At 41.4% G+C, this 18547-nt stretch overlaps 1 protein-coding gene and 1 long non-coding RNA gene across 5 annotated transcripts in view; one reads left to right on the top strand and one right to left on the bottom strand.

Moving 5' to 3' along the window:
- LOC139052484 (acetylcholinesterase-like) overlaps positions 1-18547 on the bottom strand; it is a 98984-nt gene that overhangs the window by 19503 nt on the left and 60934 nt on the right. The window lies entirely within an intron of this gene.
- Positions 2517-15739, top strand: LOC139052492 (uncharacterized). The gene is made up of 4 exons (XR_011509934.1): positions 2517-2697; positions 4241-4282; positions 7389-7593; positions 10277-15739. It is a non-coding gene; the product is annotated as an uncharacterized lncRNA (long non-coding RNA).

Here is an 18547-nt window from a genome sequence, read left to right as displayed (position 1 = left end):
TGAGCCATTGTTGAGTAATTTTCAACAATAAAGTCGTTGACTAAATTCTCTTGATATATTGTTGAATAGTATTGAGTATTATTGAGCCATTGTTGAGTAGTTTCCAACAATAAAGTCGTTGACTATATACTGTTGATATATTGTTGAATAGTATTGAGTATTATTGAGCTAATGTTGAGTAGTTTTCAACAATAAAGTCGTTGACTAAATTCTCTTGACATATTGTTGAAAAGTATTGAGTATTGAACTATTGTTGAGTAGTTTCCAACAATAAAGTCGTTGACTAAATGCTGTTAACTTATTGTTGAATAACACTGAGTCACGAGCAATATTGAGTTTCGAAGTACATGTGAAAAACACACGCACATATGTATGTGTGCGTCTTTTGCACATATATGTTGCTTTACTGATCACTTGATCACCATTGCATATATACAGGGTGTTGTTACACGTTACTTGAACCATATACGTATATACACGTGTTTCAGCTAACTTTACTCAGAGTTTAAAAATATGCCGATGCACCATAAGACGATGCGACCAAATGCATGTTGCTCACTCTTGTACGTGTCACGCTATTCTTGTATTTTTCCTAAGTAGCTAATTAGTCAAGAAAATTAGCCATTCTGAATGAACAAAGTTAGGCGAAAAATTCCAATTAGAAAGTTCTAGAGCACTTTGTAAAACGTCCGATTAGGCCATTTCTAACTTTCTATCTATTAAGTGTTATTGTTTTTCAGCTTACTGCGGATGCCCGCGAAATACAAAAAATATCACCTGACATACCCGCTTGCGCGCCGTGCTTGCAGCGCTCTCAAACGAGCATACCATCGAGCAGGGTGTGCTGCCGCTTAAAAGGCGACGGGGCAGTGACGAAGGCGTTGGCTGAGGTATTATAATTGACGCCAGCGACGTGCTTCCCTCGCTGCGGTTCATGATGGCGATAAGCAGACGAGTGTTCACACCGGTTAAATGGTATGTTTTCGTTTGTGCGCGGAAGGCTTAGGAGCAGTGCAATCACGACTCGCAGGCGGGCATGTCATGTGGTGCTTTTTGTATTTCGCGAGCATACGCAGTAAGCTGAAAAACACTAATACTTAACAGATAGAAAGACAGAAACTGCTTATTCGGACGTGTTGCCGACTGCTCTGCAACTTTCTAATTGTAATTTCTTTCCTAACTTCCTTGCTTCAGAAGTTGGTTAATTATCCTTGACTAATTAGCTAATTAAGCAATATATAGAAATAGCGCGACACGCTACATACCAGAGGGAGCAACATGCATTTAGTCGCGTCGTCATAGAGGGCATAGAGTTTACACTCGGCCTAAAGTTAGCAGAAACATATATATATATATATATATATATATATATATATATATATATATATATATATATATATATATATATATATATGCAGTTTGAGAAGACAAACGTCCCTACAAGCAGTGACAAACAACCGATGATTGGACGCATCCTGCATTTCCATCGGCGTCCATTATAAGGGGGCAGTACCCTGGCTGTGTGTTAGGAAACGGCATTGCATGCCTCCATGTTAAATATGGTCAAGGCGGCGGAGAACGTTAACAAAATTCAAGTCTGGGGTTTGACGTGCCAGATCCACGCTTTGATTATGAGCCGCACCGTAGTAAGAAACTCCATATTTATTTTCACCATCTGAGGTCCTTTAACCTGCACCGAACGCGCAGTACACGCACGTTCTTGCATTTCACCTCCATCGAAATGCAGCCGCCCCGGCCGGCATTAGATCCCAAGCACTCGGGTTATTAGCGCAACACCTCAGGCCACTATGCCACCACGGCGGGTGCGGCGGATAAAGGAGTGAACATCGTTTTTACAGAGTGCGTATCGCTTAGATGTTACCCGTTAGCACGATACAGAACGAAACGAAAAGCTTGGCTGATATGTATGTCATCGTGCTCATATTTCACATGGAGGCCAAATTCTTTTCTGTGACGTAGACGGGGTGCTGGCGAATGTGTTGGGAATCTGCTCGGCCACCAAGCAGAATGTGCGCTGCTATACGTTCTCGGTGACAAATCGCACAGCGCAGAAGCACACACACAAATGTTTAAAAGAATGGGACGACAGACCGCCTGCAATTTGCTGTGACGTCGAAATAAGAAGCACAAACAGCGACGTTTCTGTACTTTTCTGGTCAACAGTTCAGTCCGCATGGTTGCAGCACGCGTTACTTTTTTTTTTTTAATCCAAACGACGAAAACTGTGCGCGCACAAATTAGCACGGCGTTTGCGACGTTTGAATTTGGCGCCTTTTCCCGCGCACTCCATTAGCTCCGGCCGGTGCACCGCGTTACTGCGCTAAAGAAAGTAGTTCATCAAAGAAGTGAAGCAAAAAATTTTCATACACTTGCAAAGCGCAACAATTGTTCTGTAATAACATGACATCACAGAATTTGTTATCAAATGGTACAATTTATGATAATGTAAGCGTGTATTTGTATGAGTGTACATGTATGATTGCGCGTTTGCGGTGTTGATGCTTGGAGCATTCCGGCGAGTTCGTGTACGCTGTTCGCTTGAAAGCTTCCTGCTTTTCTGCGTTCTTTGTGTGCTTCGCTGTGACATCTTTGGAATATTCCTGCGTGTTGCTCGCTTTTTATGGGCTTGTTGCCTCGAAGATCGCCATGATCGCCTCCGACTCAGCGACATCAACGGTGAGTTGAGTGTTTCGAATTCCCCTTGTTCGTCCATTGCGACGCGGTAATGCCCGGAAATGAGTTTAGCGCCTGTGCGTGTTTTCCGCGCGCCTCTTTTCTAGTTTTCATTCCTAGCACTATCCTTCCGTTGCGAGAATTGGTTGTACAGCACTAGATTTGTGATATATAACGTGGAGCTTTGTCCTGGTTTAACTTTACTCTCCGCTTGTGGTGACGTAAGGCAGCTATGTGGTGCCAGCTAAAACAGGGCTGTTGTACGCCATGATTTCTGATACGGTGTTCGAGCACCGATTGAGTTAGCCTTATTAATGAGCGCATAACAATGCGACGTGAAACCATCCGATCTGTACTGTAATCGAAGATATTTCGTTTGCGCCACGCTAGTACAAGGCGTGTGAGTAAGCTGTAGCAACAAAGGGGGGGGGGGGGGATCAGCGAAAATGTATTCTGTTGCGCTGTTCCCTGCTGTTCCCTTCATGATCGAGTGACACCGCGGTGCTTCAACGCCACTATCTGTCACGCCGTGCGGCCGACGTTCGCGCGACCGGAAAACACAGAGGAGGCTGTCTCGCAATAATAAAAAATTTCAAGTGTGTACATGCGATTCTATGCGATACGTGACATACAATAGGGGTGATGCTAGAGTGCTGCGAAATCACCGAGTTATACGCCTTGCCAACCGCGTGTGTTTTGTTTTTCACCTGTTAGCGCGCATTCAACTTTCTTTTTTTTATCTTCACCGTTCGGTGCCATCGAGTGCTTCGCCCAAACGGCTTCGCGTAGGCGCTCTGCATTCACGGAAAGGCAGATTTCATGGCACTCCAGGTCCTACTTTACTGGGATAGAACATTAAAGAAATGTAACAGCGTGAAATTTCAGCTTTTCGCACTTTAGTAACTGATTGATGTAACAAAGTTTTAAAATCAGTAAAGGAACGAGATAAATGCCTGGCATATCTGCCTTGTCGTCCCACTGTGTTTCGAGGCGGCATGTATATGTTATCGGCAACATAAACATCAATAATTAGCATTGTTTCTTGTGACCATAGAAGTAGCTAGTTATGTCGAAAAGCCATTTTTGCTTTGAATCCGAGCACTACACAGTGAGCAGATTGAAAGGGGAGCGCATCGTTGTGAACTAAATGACGACGCTTTGCCACAAGCTTGGAATAATGCTTTGTCGAAAGAGCAGGTCTGTGAAATTCTTTCTTTGAGTGTAAGCAAAACGTCAGTAGCATCAGGTAGACGGGGAGTAAAAGAATGTAACACTGTGGCTTTATATGAAGGAGCTGCCTTTAATATGTGGCCATAACAGTTAAGTAGATGCGTGGAAATAATTTTTAAAATAAGTAGAGGAATGTGAAATAAATTATTTGACAAGCTCACACTGCCATTGGCAAGAGCGGCCACACTTTCGTGTATTCGATGACTAGTCATTTGTATCCGTCCATTTATGTCAGCCTAATGGTCCATGTAGCTCTTTTGATTGTCGCTTTTGCTGCATCGTGGCTTCACGTTTTAATACTGACATCTTTTTTCAGATTCAAAGTGAGCTGGGAGACGCCCCAGCCGGAACGCTAAAGGTGAATTCTTTGGTCATCCATTCTGTAGCGTCACCATGATCAAATACAGTGATGCTGTGAAAATGTATTGCAGGAAGCAGGAAAAAAAACAACATTGCTGATGCAACTGCAAGGCAATTGCTCCAGTGATCAATTGGTGCAGAGTGCCTTCATTAGGAGACATGGTGCCTTTAAGCACACAGCTGAAAGACTTAACAAGTGCACCGGGACTAGGAGTGAATTTCAGTGTCACTTGTGAACATATTAAACGCAGAATGTGTCTTTTTCAGTGTATATGCCTGATATGAAACTTAGTGTGGACGTTAGTGGTCTACATGAGTGAACATCTTTATAGTTTTACCAGAACGAAGGTATAATGACCTATGTCATACAGCAGTGCACTGCTAGAGGTATCAAACCAGAACAGCAGCACCCTTTGAGAAAGTTGGCTGAAGAACGAGCAATGATCGGGGCTTTCTGCATTTCAAGGGCCAAATTCCAAAAAGATTGATGCCGAGCTGGATGGTGCGAAGTGCCGGTCACCACATGCTCTATCTTGGCATTATGTCTTGTTAAGATACAGAAATTGTATCACTGCTCATAAATTGGAAATTGGGAGGTTGAGGGGAAGTGGAAGGGCTCCCCTCTGGAGCAGCCAGTGCATGCCCTTTGCTATACTGATAATCCTGCCTTAATGAGAACCAGTGATGCATGTTAACCTATTACGCAGCCAAGTGCATTCCTTGTTTTGTATTAAGGGGACACTAATGACACCCTAAATGAATTTAAAATAAAGCATCATTTTAAATATCTATTTCTGTAAATTTCTTGGTAATTGCTTGATTATTGGAGAAAATAAAGCTCAACGTTCAATTTTCTGAGTATCGCCCCAAAATCTTTGTGCCGACATCTCATTGTCACATCGTGGATTTCAAGTATTTTTACAAACTTGGGTTGTATTGTTTCAGTAAAAGTTCCTGACGGTTGTTAAGTTTTTGGAATACGATGAAGAACATATTTATGTGTAAAAAAAATTGCTGCACCTGAACAGACATCATCAAAATCCATGACGTCATAGCAAGCGGGTGTGGTAACTTCAAGGCAGCTCTGCCACCAATCTTTCCTCTAGCTGCTTTTACAATTTACTCAGCCTCTTGTCACGGTACGAGTGAATCTCTTGAATTGTAGAAAGGTCATTTACAGATACATCTAAAATAATTTTTCTCTTTAGTGCTTTCTTGCCATAGTTGCTTAGGGGTGTTGGCACAGCGCCGCTAAGCACGAGGTCACAGGATCAAACAACCGCATTTTGATGGAGGTGAAATCCAAAACTGCCCATGTACCTTGCAGCCTGATTTGGTAAAAATTAATCCAGAGTTCCCCACTATGGCGTGCCTAAAGCCTGTTTCACATGCAAGCGAAAATGCTTGCAAATCCTGCCGCCGCGCCGCAGAAATCAGTTTCAAGCGGTGGCGGGAGGGGCAAGGTTCGGGCAAGTTGGAATTTCATCGCAGCGGCAGAGCGGCAGCACTGCTTCCGAATGGCCCACTTCGACACTTGACCAGCGGAGGATTAGTTCTGGAAAGCCTGCGCATAGGACGATGTTTATTTACTTGCTACGCGTGGTACAGGCAACATGCCAAGAGAGCTTTTCAACGAATTGTTAAATTGCTAAGCGCAGGATATGTATTTATAAAATAAAAATTTGAGAGGCAGGGACAAAGCAATGCTTATGTTGGTAGTCGCAAACTACCGAAACTGGCTGAAAGTGCTGTGTTTTATGCCAGCAACATTGCTATTCGCAGCAGCGGAAAATGCGCGGCGGCAATGCATGTGAAACGAAACTTCGCGAAAAGCTTCGCAGCGCCGCGCCGCTGTTCGCTCCATTCGCTGAATCGCTTGCATGTGAAACAAGCTTAAACATCAGATTGTCGTTTTGGCACTTAAAACGCCGAAATTTAATTAATTTAATTTTACTTTAGTGCTCCTTTAAGCGGTCGAATTCATGATCTCTGCAAAAACTCATGCTCAAAGTATTTTCCGTAAAGATTAAATAAACAGTAGATATAAGTGTCTATTTATATTTTGAATTCTGTGATACGTGATGACTATTAGTGGTACAACGAGACAGAATCAGAATTGTAATACAATGTGTGACGGCACGATGATGCACATCGAGGAAATGACCGAGTCTCCCTAGAGGTCCCTGACATGGACATCAACTGACTGTCCACAAACTTCTAAGTTCACTCCGTGATCTTGTGCAGCCTGTGCGTTGCGTGTAGAATAATTTTATTGAGATTTAATTTACTGTCCTTGCGGCTTATGTACATTTCATACAGTGGAGTGGAATCTCGCATTACTTCTGGAGCACAGCAAGCGAACGTGATGTGTAGTGGTAATCTTAGTAATGATCGACAATCATGTCCCACTTCGAGCTCCTAATGCTGCTTGCCAACACAAGCAGCAGCATATGCTCAAGATAGCGTGAAAGAGATTCGTTGAAAAGTGGCATATGCCCAGGGTCGCATACCCAGTCACCTAAGCTGTTCCAACGGTTGATATTGAACTCTTCCCTAAACATAGCAGCCCGATCTCCCCATTAGACCATGGGCTACATATTCACACAAATGGATGGGACAATCGAGACAAACACCTGAAAATATGAAGTATCCCAAGAATGGTAATCACAGTAAATAGTACTAGATGTGCATTAACGCAAGCTCTTGGGCCAGTTGGTGCATGGTGAACTTGAAAACGGGGGGTACCAGCAAAACAAAGGACGCGCACACATGGAAAAGGCGTTAGACAGGGACAAACGCTGGTCCGTCCCAATGTCCGTCCATGTCTAATGCCGTTTCCTTGTGTGCGTGTCATTTGTGTTTCGCTGGTACTCCCCTTTTTCAAGTACTAGATGTTTGGATACTTTGGTTTATTATTCTTGTTTGTGCTGGATTGTTTTTTTGAAACATGTGGCATCCAGACAGTATCAGAAGCTTGTAAGAAGTCAAGTTTAGCGTTCTAGATTTGCAACAGGTACTTTTGTAATTTATTTGCAGTAGGGCTGTTGTGTGAATGTACTTGAAAGGCTTAAAACTGTTTTGCTAACATTTACTTAAACATGCAGGTTCACATAGGCTGTAAGAGTGCACATTCAGAAGGTTATCCTGGCCCAGCTTACTATGGCCTGCCATGGTGGACCAGGAAAGTTTGCAAGGGCCTTGCTTCACCATGTGTTCACAGAGGAGGAGCTCATGGGCCATTTGGGCTTTGGAAATAACACCAAGGGGCAACAGAGGCTCTTGACCCCATCAGGGTCAGTGCTGTTATAGGCAAGTACCATATATCCTTTCCGGTTGCATTTTTACATTCACATTTTTTTTCTAAAATTATGAACTTGCCATTGGCATAACAAACGACTTTCATGTAGCCCGTGTGTGCAGTTGTGTGCTACAATAGCCTACCATTTGGAATGACTGTTCATATGATCTTAAGTGCCTAATGCCGCCATACTCAAATGCTTCTAAAATTTAAAAGCTGCCTTCACTGCCGAAAGTTTTTAGCATCTCCACCAAATAAAATGAGCTGCATTTGTGCATTAGCAGTGCTACTTGGCTGTCATTGCAAGGAATAGTCTGTGAAGCACGCTCCAAATCTTTTGGCATGGAGGACATGGTTAAGTAGCCTGAAAGTGTTATTCTAATACACGAATTGTGGAGAAGCTATGCTCAAGTGTGGTTACTGCTCAGCTCGAGCAGGAGCACGTTCACCAAATTGCAGAAATCAAAACAGCTCTCCATGTTCTGAGATGTGAAACAGTAGTTTCACCAATTTTAACAGACCACATCAAATCAAAGTTGCTCCCATCTTGAAGGAGGTCCATGTAATCCGACACCGAAACCTTTCAGCAGAGGGAACCTGAGTGGTGTGGCAATTTTCTTCTGGTAGTTTCAATCAAAGAAACAACAGGGACAGAGTTGCCAGCTTCACTGTCAACAGTACTATGTTTAGTGGATGCTTACTTATTCTAAGCACCTAACCTATGACTCGTATTTATTAACATGCACTTTATCACTTTGTATTCTAAGATATGAAAAAAATATTATGTGGCTTTTCCCCATATACTTCAATAAATGGAGAATAGGCTCTTGGGGCCTAATGTATAAAGCTTCTTAGAGACCATCGGACATGACCACTACTCCCATTCTGAAATTATTAGAATTGTTTCCTGCTTCCTTACTTCACCTACCTGTTAACAGGGTTATAACAGGGTTATGAACCATTGCCAAGTAGATTATGGGCTTAAATTTATCAAAAAGATGAATGGGCTTTTCTGTCGCTCTTGTTTAGCCCGTTGAGGATCACGTTTTGGGGAGAAATATGCCTCTAATTTAGGAGTTATATATCTTTTGTGGTGTGCACATACTCAAAACTTTCGAATTGAATAGAGTCCTATTCAATCTAGTCTTTGAATGGTCAGTATTTGTAAATGTGAGTATTATTCTAATATTTTGAAACACCAATAAAACATGAAATTTGAGCCAAAGTACGGTAAATTTTCACCTCCAATAACATAGTATAGACATAAAACGTAAGAACTTGTAAGAATAGCAGACCAGGCTACGTTACTAAAGTAGCTATACTTTAGAGGCTGTACAGCAATCATTTATGCTTACTGAAGAGTCCTGTGCATGTGAAGAAACTTTTTGCTGCTCCATTTGTGTTTTTAATAAACAGCTCTTCATAACATAACAATGACAGAAACTTGCTAACTTTAAGAATAGTAGTATGTGAACCTCATCTTACATTAATTGTGATATCAGCTGTTCATTATTCAGAAGCTATCCAATATTTGATTTGCTTCTGGCATTATTCGGTTCAGTCTCAAAAATCACTTTTCGCGCATCCTTAATATTTTTATGCAGATTTAAGTTCTTCAGGGCGACTTTCCGAGAAAATAAACTGGTAAATAATGTTTTTAAATAACAATAAAGTGGCAATACCATTTCAGTATTTGCAGTTTTACATGTTTTATTTTTTATGCAGGATAAAGCAGCATAGTTTTTTGTGTAATGAAACTTACAAAAACTTGTGGCAACACTCCCAAATTAGTGCAATGACAGACACCAAGGAGCTAAGTGAAAGATCAGTTTGGGAGAAGCCCAAGGAGCGACAGCACTATAAGAATATTTTCTAGAAGTCTCAGAAGGTTGCAGCACCTCCAGTGGGATGCTAGGCAACACTTTGTTCTGAAAAGACAAATTTTTTCAGAACGTTCTGTCACAGCCACAGATGTTTGGCAGTGAACTCTAAAAGGGTTAAAGAAGTCAGTCCTATGGCATATGGCTCTTAAAAGACAGCATTTCTTCGTATCTGTCACATTCTGCATGTGTCATGCTAAGCAGCCTGATGCACAACTACACGGAATCCTCATTATAACAGTAATTCAGTCGTTGAGGCAGAAAACATACTTCGCTGTAAGCAGTGTCTTCTTTAATGTAGAAAGTCCTAAGTCATTGTAAGGCGAGAAGTACGTTCCGATTGCATGTGAACTCAGGAAACCTAACATCAAATGAAGCTACACTCAATTCTAGTGACATGACACTATTGTATTAGGAGCATGGAAAAGCAGTGAAGTGCTGCACATTTTAATTATGAAGTTACAAGAAATAATTTTAGTTGTCAGTTCAGGGTTCTTTATGAACGACATGAATTTTTTTCACCATTTTTTTCTCAGCAAGCAAAGTTCACATCTTTGACATTGAAGATATTCATAAAGTTATATTGCTACAGTGTTTTGTTCCTCTTTGCCCTTTCCTGCATTTGACACTTAGTGGAGTCCTGTGCCACACTAAATAAATTTAAATGGTCATGCTGTAAAGCTGTACCCGTGGAAAATTGGAATAAAGCAACACAAATACATAAATCAATTTCATTATAACGAGGGCATATTGCATGCCATTCTTTTGCATGTGGAAGTTGCTGTTTAAAACTTGTTCTGGCTTGTTTTTGCAGGCTTCACGTGTCGCAAATTTCCTGGTACCAACATGCCCTATGTAAAGAACTCTGGCCTCGCTTCTCGCATGGGACCCTGCCCCTGAAGCAACTGCCCCTGCCCCTTCACCTCTGAAGAGCCCAAGTTGGACAGCTCAAACCAAAACACAAGTGTTGTGCTCTTGTAACTCTCGACATTCTTATGTTTTATGTTAGTCTCCTGAGGGACCCAATTTGGATTTCTCATATGAGCATACAAATGTTGTGCCTTTCTATGGCTTGACATTTTTATGTTAATATTATTTATGTTAATTATGCTAGTCTCCTGAGAAGCCCACATTGGATTGCTCAATCCAGAATACAAGTGCTGTGCTTTGTTATAGTTCACTACATTTTTATGTTAGTTTTTGATATGGTTCCATTAAGGATAGTGTTTCCTTATTAATATATTTTTTAAGTATCTTAAGTCATTTCATGCCAAACCACCCAACAATTTTTTCAAGAACTGTTCCATTATGGCAAACCATTTCAAGTTTGCTTGATTTTGAGTAGGTACAGCGAGAAAATGTTCGAGAAAATTTGCTTTCATACATACTCTTAAGTCATTACAGGGCAACCAACCAGCGTTTTTTTGGCCATCACAGATATAGTTGAAGCTTCGAACTCTTGCTCCCCATTTATTTTCCTTCACAAAAATTTTTTTGAATTTTGGCAAAAATTTATTGTTCTTGCCCAGCTAAGCTAGAAGCCACTGATACACGTTTCTTCTGAAAGGGAAATTGTATGATCCAGATATTCAGATGGTGTTCATGTCAAGAGACTGAAGTGGTGACTGCCAAAATTTGCAAAGTTTGAATTTTCTTCTAACGTAGGGAAATACAGAAGGCACAAAATGAATATAAAATCAGACTGGTTCACTTGGTATAGCTGCAAAATATTTCAAGGCTTGGAGGTTCAGTTGATCAGCTAAAAAAACTAAAGTTGAAATTTTTTGCAAGCTTCGTGTTGAAGGTAAAAAATTAGCTTTGGTGGTTGGCACAAAAATGTGTCACCCATCACTACACAGCCGTACATGTCTGCTATGCATGTGACAAGTAACAAAAAGTTATTATTCTTTAAGTGCGATATATTATTTTTTATAATGTTCATTTGTGGATCACACATACAGCATAAATATATGAAGCCATGTCATCTAGCAAGGAAAGGTTGTTAATATATTAGCCACAGGAACTACTCAACAAACTGACTGCCTTTTTTATCATTACGAAAGCAGGTGACGTCAAGCGCTGCTGCTGCAGTCTCAACTCGTATTTTTCTAACATGAACGCAAAAAGTGGTCGCCAATGGTGTCTGACCACATCAGACTGAACATGGCACATATGACTTTCATAGATGAGCATGTTCCAGTTCTGAAACAGTGGTAGCAAACAACACCACAAGAATTTGTTCATACTCATGTAGGTTTTCAGTCTGAATTATGAAGGTGTTTTCTACTTGCATCATCATTGGGCTTCAGGGAGCAGGGCACAAAATGTCCTGCTCCCTCTATGTTGCATTGCAATGCAACATGCCCTTTAAGATGCTTTGTATGAACAATATCAGTGCTCTTTCTGGATTTACTGTCTACATATTAGCTGATATTTCTTTTTCTAAACTGCATGGAACATATCTTTTAGCACTGCAGGATTCCCTCACATATTTATTACGTACAAGGTCTGTTGGAAAAGTATTCGACCTTTTTTTGCGAACACCTGATGAATATGAAACAAGCACGTTTTCATCAGCCGCCCTTGAACCTTTGTGCGCATGCACAAATTTTTTCCCACCTGCCAATATCGTGAATTGCTGAGACGCAGCGTTTGAATGAGGTAGTACAGTGCTCTCGTCGGTTTTTTATTGCAAGGAAAATGGCAGAGCGACTGGAGCAGTGCTACTGCATCAAATTTTGCCAGAAACTGGGCGACAGCCAAGTGGAAACCATCCGGAAGATTCAGACTGCTTTCGTTGACTATGCTATGAGCAGCACGCAGATTAAGGAGTGGTACAACCAGTATAAAGACGGCCACACATCGGTTGAGAGCGAGCCACGCTCCAGTCGGCCATCAACATGCCGAAATGACCAGGTCATTGCCGAAGTGAACCCCGTGGTGATGCGGGACCGTAGTGTAACTATCCAAGAAATTGCGGAAGAGGTGGGCATCAGCACATTTTATCCACATTCCATTATCACCGAAGATTTGGCCATGAAGAGAGTTGCGCCGAAATTCGTTCCCAAGCTGCTCATGGTGGAGCAAAAGCAACTTCGTGTTGAAGTCTCACAGACATGCTGGATTCCACAAACAGTGACCCCAACTTCATGAACACCATAATCACTTGTGACAAGTCTTGGGTGTATGTTTACGACCCGGAAACCAAATCCCAGTCGTTACAGTGGAAGCATTCCACACCATAATCACTTGTGACAAGTCTTGGGTGTATGTTTACTTGGGTGTATGTTTACGACCCGGAAACCAAATCCCAGTCGTTACAGTGGAAGCATTCCACACCATAATCACTTGTGACAAGTCTTGGGTGTATGTTTACGACCCGGAAACCAAATCCCAGTCGTTACAGTGGAAGCATTCCACGTCGCCAACCAAAGACCGCTAAGTGTGCAGCAACGTCAAAGTGTTGCTGACTGCTTTCTTTGACTCCCGCAGTGTGGTACACCAAGGATACACACCACAGGGTCAAACAATCACTAAAGACTACTACAGGGATGTCATCCATGGCCTATGTGATGCTGTATGGAGCATGATACCGAAGTTGTCAACAGGAAATTGGCACATCCATCACGACAATGCTTTTCTCGCACTTGATTCAGACTTTTTTGGCGAAAAACCAGACTCCTGTAGTTCGACAGGCTCCTTGCTCTCCTGATATGGCGGCCTGAACTTCTGGCTGTTTCCCGAAATCAAGGGGCCATTGAAACAAGCGTGATTTCAGACAAGAGAAGACATTATGGCTGCAACGACAGCTGGGCTAAAGTCCATTTGGAAAGAGGCCTTCTCGGAATGCTTCTAACAATGGCAGCACCGCTGGGAGGAATGGCTGGATTCCCAAGGAGACTATTTTGAGGGTGATTAAGTTTCCAACGCTTCAGTTACGCCAGTTTTTTTTCTTCAGCCAAAGGTCGGATACTCTTCTAACAGACCTCGTATCGATATTTTATGTGCAATGGCTGTATGGTTTGCCTGGCCCACACCAAACACAAGCCTCGTTGCATTAGAGCATGTGTCCCTTGGCAATCAAATGCAGACCCTAACACCGCTTCTTTGTCATCCGTGTTGCATACGAAGCCGACTTTGTCGTCTGCATTCCCGGCCAGCAAGCTGTGCGCACCTCAGAGAAAAGTCGGTGCTGACAAAATTTCAAAAAAGAATTTCTCGCATTTAAAAATGCCTTTTTTAACTTCACACATGCAAAGCAGACTTGTAGAGCTATCCAATAATGTATCACATTTTTTCGCCAACTATGAAGGCTGTTTTTTCCTTGAACATGAAGCTTCTTGCAAAAGATTAGAATTTTTTTTTACAGGCGATCAACTGAACCTTCAGAGCTTCATATATTTTTCTGCTATACTATGTCACCTGGGGTACCATTCTGTATTTAATTTCTGTCCTGTGAATTTTTTCTGACGAAAAAAAAAACTAACGGATTGCAATTTGACTCATTTTTGCCGGTGCCAAAAGCAATTGAAGTATTCAAATATTTGAAAAATTGGCTATTTTGGCAGTTTCATCACTTCACCGTATTTCCACACACACCATTTGAAGGCCTCGATCAATACAATGTGCATTTGAATAAAAAAAGTATTTGAAGCATTTGAAAAAAAATGAAAAGCTAGAGGACATTTGATGTCCTCTAGCTCAGCTGAACAGGAAAACTAAACTGTCACCTAAAATGCTACAAAATATCTGGCAAAAATAAATAAAGTGGGTAACGAGCTTCGAACTCTAGTAAACATGTGGCAATGTTTCAGATATATGTGCGGTGTCAAAAAAATGCTTGTCAATTCGGCATGGAATTGTGTACCTGCAAGTGCATCTGTGCCATTTTTAGAGTTCAGTAAAAACGGCATTTTACATAACTTTGTAAAAATGGTTTATTGCTATCTAAAATACATGAGTAAAATTAATAGGTATAAGTCGGCTTAAATTTAATATGCAACGAAACATCTCCAGTAATGGCGATGATGTGCCTTTCATGTTTACATAAAACCATATCTTCTGAATTCTTTCGTTATTTTTTGTGGCAGCGAATAAAATTGAAATGGAACTCGCACAAGGAGCAATTTTGCTGTATTCCAGCACATCTCTAATAGCTGTCCTTGTTTCATATGAAAATGTGAAGCGGTTAATATGAATAAGTTGCTTGATTTGGAATTACCTGTGCAGGAACGTTATCATGGCAGAAAACACAACTGGATCATGCAACAGCAATGCAGCATAATAAACTGCTCCCATAAGCATCACTTATTGTGATTGCCATGTTTCAAAAGTATGTAAGGTTTACTGAAATTGGCGCACACCATTCAACCAACATATAAGGATTGTACAGTGATCCTTTTTCAGTTTTACAGATATTTAAGTTGTCTGCCAGGTAGCATAATTCTTGTTCTTGAGCTGGATTATTCAGAGGTGGACATTACTAGCACAAGAAATGAAAACATTAAACTGATTGTCATAAATTTATTAATTCACTTATAACATCACAACACATATTTCAGTTTGCAAATTGTAGCCAGTGAGTTTTCAAGACATTCACTTGAAATTAATTTCCAAGATGACACCAGTTTCGAAATTTTTCCATAAATGTGAGAGAAATACATGGGCATTCCAGTTACTTTTGTACTTTGATGCATAACAGTGCGTTTTGTTAAAAAAAGTAAGTGCTACAGCAGTGCATTTCTACAGCCAGTTTGATGGCATGTGTCTCGTTACTAGTGTCATTCTGGAAATTCATTCTAAGTGCATACACCTTGTAAAATTACCGGCTACAATTCGTAAAAACTTTATTAGGAACTGAGTTTTTGTTAATCAGCTGACTATGGTGTCTTGTTTCTCATGCAAGTAATGTTTGTCACTCTGTATCTAGAATTATGTTAGCTGCAACAGTCAGTCTTCAGTTCCATGAAACTTAAAGATAACCACCCTGCATATCAGGTCTCAGTTGAGTGCTGTGGGCACAAGCAAATTGTGCCATGGTTATAGTACCACTGGCTACCTAATAGAGAAAGCAAGTACCTTTTTTGAGTGTTCTTATTTACAGTCATGTCAGTCTGCTTGTACATTTTTTTATTTAGGCATTTATTTTTTAAAATTTATTTCTTTTGGTAAATGTGTTTTACTTGAGAGCCACACTGACTACATCTTCAGTATTCAATTTTGTTATGGTGTCAAGCTGCAGGAAGTTTGTACTGTGCGATAGTTTTTAAGAAGTTTCTGATCTGAAACTACAAAAGGTTGTACATTTACACAGATGTGTGGTTACAAATAAACAGTTCACCTAGAAAAATGGTTTTTGTCTGCATCAGTTCAGCACTCTTGATTTTTCAGAGGACCATTCACTCTGACAATTGAAAAAAGTGGCATAACAGTACTGCTAGCAGTTTTACAATATGGTTTATTACAGGCAATATAGGAGCATGCTTTTGAGCCCAAGGTGACAGAGGCCTGCGGTACAAAATGCCTCTATTTAAATTTTATCCCTATCCTCTCACAGCAGACATACCACCGTGACATCAAAGGTAATTATATGCAACATAGCTCAGCAGTATTTTAAGGTAAGTGCAGGTTTAAACTGCTAAATATCCAGTGGGGCATAAAGGGCTTTCAATGTAATTTGTGTTGATGTTCAACAGATCTGCAACATTTCTTCCATGGGGTTTCAATATTGACGAACTACACATTTCAACAATACCTCCATGGGCTTTCAATTGAGACTCAACACATCTGCAACAATGCTTCAATGGGCTGTCAACATTGACAAACAGCACATTTCAACAATACTCCAATGGGCTTTCAATTTTGAGCTTCAACAATGCTTCAATGGGCTTTCAACATCGACAAACAACAAATTTCAACAATACCTCAATGGGCTTTCAATTTCGAGCTTCAACAATGCTTCAATGGGCTTTCAACATTGACAAAGAACACATTTCAACAATACCCCAATGGGCTTTCAACATCGACAAACAACACATCTTCAACACTGCTTCAATGGGCTTTCAAGAGTGAAATACACCATCGTTTCAACGATATGCCAATGATCTTTCAAATTGAGAGGCCACAATGATGTTTCGACAAAATGTCGCGGGCCAATTATCAACACTTGTCAACAGTTTCCTCAATGATGTTTCAACAATTCCCCAATGATCTTTCAAGGTCATTTGTTGACGTTGACCAATGATATTTCAATAACCTTTCAACAATTTTTTTTGTAAGGGTTCACACCGGTTAAATGGTATGTATTCGTTTGTGCGCGGAAGGCTTAGGAGCAGTGCAATCACGACTCGCAGGCGGGCATGTCACGTGGTGTTTTTTTGTATTTCACGAGCATCCGCAGTAAACTGAAAAAAACTAACACTTAACAGATAGAAAGACAGAAACTGTTTATTCGGACGTGTTGCCAACTGCTCTGCAACTTTCTAATTGGAATTTCTTTCCTAACTTCCTTGCTTCAGAAGTTGGTTAATTATATCCTTGACTAATTAACTAATTAAGCAAAATACAGAAATAGCGCGACACGCTACACACCAAAGAGAGCAACATGCATGTAGTCACGTCGTCATAGAGTGCATAGAGTTTACACTCGGCCTAAAGTTAGCAGAAACACCCTACACACACACACACACACACACACATATATATATATATATATATATATATATATATATATATATATATATATATATATATATATATATATGCAGTTTGAGAAGACAAACAACCCTGCAAGCAGTGACAAACAACCGATGATTGGACGCATCCTGCATTTCCATCGGCGTCCATTATAAGGGGCCAGTGCCCTGGATGTGTGTTAGGAAACGGCATTGCATGCCTCCATGCTCCATGTTAAATATGGTCAAGGTGGCGGAGAACGTTCACAAAATTCAAGTCTGGGGTTTGACGTGCCAAAAGCACGCTTTGATTATGAGCCGCACCGTAGTAAGAAACTCCATATTTATTTTGACCATCTGGGGTCCTTTAACCTGCACCGAACGCACGGTACACGGGCGTTCTTGCATTTCACCCCCATCGTAATGCAGCCGCCGCGGCCGGCATTAGATCCCAAGCATTCGGGTTAGCAGCGCAACACCTCAGCCACTATGCCACCACGGCAGGTGCGGCGGAGAAAGGAGTGAACATCGTTTTTACAGACTGCGTTTCCCTTAGATGTTATATTTCACGTGGAGGCCAAATTCTGTTCTGTGACCTAGACGGGATGCTGGCGAATGTGTTGGGAATCTGCTCCGCCACCAAGCACAATCTGCGCTGCTATACGTTCTCGGTGACAAATCGTACAACGCAGAAGCACAGGCACAAATGTTTAAAGAATGGGACGACAGACTGCCTGCAGGTTGCCATGACGTCGAAATAAGAAGCACAAACAGCGACGTTTCTGTACTTTTCTGGTCAATAGTTGAGTTCGCATGGTTGCGGCATGCATTACCTTTTTTTAAATCCAAACGACGAAAACGGAGTGCACAAATTAGCACGGCGTTTGCGACGTTTGAATTTGGCGCCTTTTCCAGCGCATCCCATTAGCTCCGGCCGGTGCAGTGAGTTAGTGCGCTAAAGAAAGTAGTTCGTCAAAGAAGCGAAGCAAAAAACTTTCATACACTTGCAAATCGCAACAATTGTCCAGTAATAACATGACATTACTAAATTTGTTATGAAATGATAAAATTTATGATAATGTAAGCGTGTATTTGTATAAGTATACATGTATGATTGCGCGTATGTGCTGTTGATGCTTGGCGCATTCCGGCGAGGTCGTGCACGCCTTTTGCTTGAGAGCTTCCCGAGTTTTCTGCGTTCTTGTGTGCTTCGCTGCGACATCTTTTGAGTATTCCTGCGTGTTGCTCGCTTTTAGAGCGCAGCTCTTTGGCGTCCGTTCCTGGGTTTCGCGTCGTCGTCGTCGTCGGCGTTGTCGTCGTCGGCCTCGTAACCAGCTCGCCGACGAATCTGCTGCTCCGCCGCCGCGCATGCGCGCTGTCGGCTCTCCGGGCGAGGGAGGATGATGGAAGGG

The sequence above is a fragment of the Dermacentor albipictus genome, unplaced genomic scaffold (assembly GCF_038994185.2).
Source record: "Dermacentor albipictus isolate Rhodes 1998 colony unplaced genomic scaffold, USDA_Dalb.pri_finalv2 scaffold_24, whole genome shotgun sequence".
NCBI lineage: Eukaryota > Metazoa > Arthropoda > Arachnida > Ixodida > Ixodidae > Dermacentor > Dermacentor albipictus.
Note: the sequence above shows the minus strand (reverse complement) of the source record. Positions and strands in the feature narration are given on the sequence as shown.